Genomic DNA, 4,079 nt, shown 5'->3' with positions numbered 1-4,079 from the left:
TAATGATTATTCTCTCTCTCTCTCTCTCTCTCTCTTCCATATAACGGCCCTCTTCCTTGATCCTTGAGTAACCTCTTTCTACTCAAAAACGACCCACATATCCATTTTCTGAGATGGTTAGATTGCATAACTTTGTCAATAGCATCTTCAGCATGGTGCCCCTTCTTCCTATTTCTCATCATCTTCATTACTAGACATGGTAGTAGGTACAAGCGTCGAGGCTCTCTACCTATTGCTGGTCTTCGTCTTCTCGTCCAGAGACAGTGATTCCGTGGAAATAACCAACTCTTCTGACGACCTTATTTAAAAAAATTCACATTCCATTGCTTATACAAAGTGCACAATTATGGCATTGAGATAAGATCCCTTGATCTCCACTTTTCATTTACATATTCTCCATGTAAGACATTATTAGTCTTAAAAAACTTGAACTTGCCAAGACCTTATGGTTTGTTTGATATGAATTGGCCTTCATAAGAGTTTCCATCTTTGAGTACCCATTCCCCATTATCAAAATTTCCAAGAGCCCAAGTTCAACAATACTGGCTCATGCTCTCTTTGAAATAATATGTACCCACACCATGTCTTTTATTATCAAACCAATCACCTCGATACATATCACCATTCACATAAGTATAAATCTCATAGCTTTTTTTAAACCAGCTTTCCAAGATCCATCATATGAGCTATTGTCAAGATATTTTTGTCCTCCAAGACCTTCCTTAAGATTGCTATTATATTGTCCATCATAAACTGCCCCATTTGCAAACTTGTAGACACCATGTCCTTGCTTCTTTCCTATGTCATATGTACCTTCGAATATGTCTCCATTTGTGTAATTAGCAACTCCATGCCCATGTGGTATGTGATCAACAAGCTCACCACTCCAAATCATGACATGTTCCCCTTCTTCCTCTTGACGTCATGCAATGGCCTCGTTCTTTTTCTAACTTTTATTTTTCCCTCCAATTCATTTCCTTTCCCCCCCTCCTCTAAACCTTAGAATGGACATTTTTAAGAACTTTGACATTTAATGGTACAATCCTGCATTGTTGACCACCAAATTACATAGAGTCATCAGATTTGTATATAGTTGTTGGTAGACTAGGTGCTACGTATTCGTAGAGGGTTCATGCATCAAATCCTTAAAAGAATAAGGGTGTGTCAAATGATCCTCACATTGAGCTCATAAAGTGTAACACTTTGTCTTGGTGGCTCACACAAGGATACTTTGGTTAAGGAGATATCATGTGCTTTGCATTGCGGGTTATGAGGGGCATGCAAGTGTTACTTAGATGATGTGCCGAACCACCGCAAAGCTCCTAGACTTGCCTCTTTTCACTGAATCAAAATCAAATTTGGTGTTGGAAAGAGGGGAATCATGGGAGAGAAGACAATATCTTATCTTCTCTAGATGATAATAATACCCTATGGAAATTTTTTAAATTGGTCATGGTTGGGATTCACTAAGGAAATCTTTCAGATTTTATCTATAGCACCACCTTTCTCCCGTATAAAAACTTCCTTGTATCGACATCTCCTAGCTAGACTGTAGAGACACGGCCTCCAAAAAGAGCAACAATGAACACTACATTTGCATTAAATGAATGTAAAAAGTTGGTAAAAATGTGCCAATTGTGCACAATTTTGCTTTAAAAATTTGCAATATTAGGCATTGTTTTGTGTTGTCATTCTCCCCCACTTAATTGCGAAGTGTCCTCACGAGCACACCTACATTATGAACATCTAGCATCACCAACACAACTACAACGAGCACTGCTATGCAACCTCAAAAGAAAAATATACTCTCCCTCACTTAAATGTGAAGTGTCCTCACGAGCATAGCTACAAGAATTGCAAAACCACACATAGAAAACTAGTAGACACTGAAAAGATAAGAAAATATTTACTGGTGTCATATTATAAATATTTCAATTAAGTTATATAAAAACTTGTGCATACTAACATTCCCCTAACTCACTCTCCACACTCAAGTGCAATATAGAGCTTCATCTAGTGCATAGAATATACCAACTAGGAAGATGTCTAGAGCCGTGTTTAGAGCCGCTAAACAACAATAATCCCTCTAGGCAAGAAAATGTCACACTACTTTCCCACTAGGAATATTGCTTTTGAAATAGCCTCACTAATAAGGTCCATGCCTAACAAAGAACCCAAACAAAGCAAGCTAATATTACGACACCAAATAGGAATCCAAAGGTTTAGTTGCTAACCCTCCATGTTTTACTAGAACAACTAGTCAATGGTCCCTACCTTCCAACTGCCCAGAGTGTTTGTTTGTTTTTTTTTTAAAAAGTAGTGGCTTTATTTTCTATGCCAAAAGAGTGTATACATTTATTCTCCTTCCCAAAAGGTCCCACCCCAAAGAGATGCAAGGCATCGGACGCAGGGCACCTGTCAAGGAAATCCCTATAGCCTACCAGGACCTCAAAGGCGATGGTTATCTTCTTTTAGTGTTTTTTTTCTTTCTTTAATCCTGCGGTCTCAAGGTGTTTTTTTTTAATTTCTTCCTTCTTTCTTTTCTTTTGAAGAATAAATATATAGACTATTCTGAACTTTTATTATTTGCATCTTTTAAGGATCAACTAGAAGGCTAAGAATGCATCACTTAATTGAACAGTCAAACATTTCAGCAACAACTTCACTCAAGGAATCTAATCTAGCACATAATACTAGTCACTCTAGCTGGGCAAATGAAAGGACAAAGATACTCATTAGCTCAGCATCTCTCATCCATGCTACTCCTAGTCAAAATTTTGTGGAGAGAACCTTGTTATTTAGCTACCCCCACATCGTTTTAAAAAATGACAAAATGATAGGGAAAACTCTATTGGATTCCTAATCAGACTTCCATATAATGAAATTCACTATGCCATGCACACAGATCATCCCCTTTCAATCATTCCTTGGTGCTAAGTCCCATCCCATGTGGGTGGACTCTCATATAGACTAAATTGGTTATATATCTTTTGGTGTATGTGTGTTTTAAAAATTAAGTTTTGTGTTTCTTCTGTAGGTATTTAGGTTTGAAAAAATCTAAATGATTTCAATCAAGTTATATTTTTAACTTTCCCTTATTTCAAATGAACATAAATAGATAGATTAGATATGAAACAACATGTTATGTACGTGGATATTGCAACTCCAAGATAATGTTAAGATAATCACATAGTGGTTTGCAAATTGCAACAATCATCAAATCTACACAGAACTCAACCACTAACCACTAAATCATTAATATGTTAGATCCATAAAGAGTGAAACTCCTTTAGAAACTGGTCATCTAGTCAAACTTCCTTGTAATGAGCTCCTAGAACTAAAGGAGTATCCCAACTATGCATGTAACTAACTACCTAACCATGTGAAGACTAACTAAACTAAAGTGCACTAGAACCTAAAATGTAAAGGTATCAACAAACCAAAAGTTTTTTTAAAAATAATTATTTTTTGTATGTTTTTTTTTTAAATGTAGAATAAATTAAAAACTCCAAAAGACTCTAAGAAAACAAAAGAGCTAAACTAAATTCTTCAAACTCCCTAAGATCTTCTACTACAAATAATAACCCTAATCCAAAATTGTCCACACTATGTAAGTCAAGCCTATCAACTACCATCAGATATAGGATGTTCATGAATAGCCTCTAGTGTAGACACATTAGATGTCATAGACCAACTATCAGGTGCATCACTAAAAACCTCCATCACATCATGGAACGAAGCCGCACCGGCATCACCATAATAGGGCATAGGTGCCACTGGTAAACATCCTAAAGAGTAGGCCTCGGTCGTATCCATATATCAACATAGATAATCCCAATAGGGACAACTAACAGTTACCTAATCATCGGGATATGATGGAGTCAAACGGTAAACAACAGCTTGATATCGGAAAAATTCATGCTGCTCTCTATCCACCCTAGACTGAGCAACACCACTCTTGAGTGAGAATACACTATCATAATCGTGGCACTAATAAGTGTAACCTATAGAATCATGCATCACAATGGTGCCATAATGTCGAAAGTAAGTACGACACTGCCAACACAAGAGCTGCGCAT

General features: G+C 36.8%; 1 pseudogene; it reads right to left on the bottom strand.

Annotated features, from left to right (window-relative positions):
- Positions 1–344: 344 nt before the first annotated feature.
- LOC148037343 (uncharacterized) lies at positions 345–3,768 on the bottom strand (annotated as a pseudogene).
- Between the last annotated feature and the right edge of the window lie 311 nt (positions 3,769–4,079).

The sequence above is a fragment of the Lygodium microphyllum genome, chromosome 4, assembly GCF_053477565.2.
Source record: "Lygodium microphyllum isolate KBCC chromosome 4, Lygodium_microphyllum_v1.1.10, whole genome shotgun sequence".
Lineage (NCBI taxonomy): Eukaryota > Viridiplantae > Streptophyta > Polypodiopsida > Schizaeales > Lygodiaceae > Lygodium > Lygodium microphyllum.
This window is presented reverse-complemented; position numbering and strand designations above follow the sequence as displayed.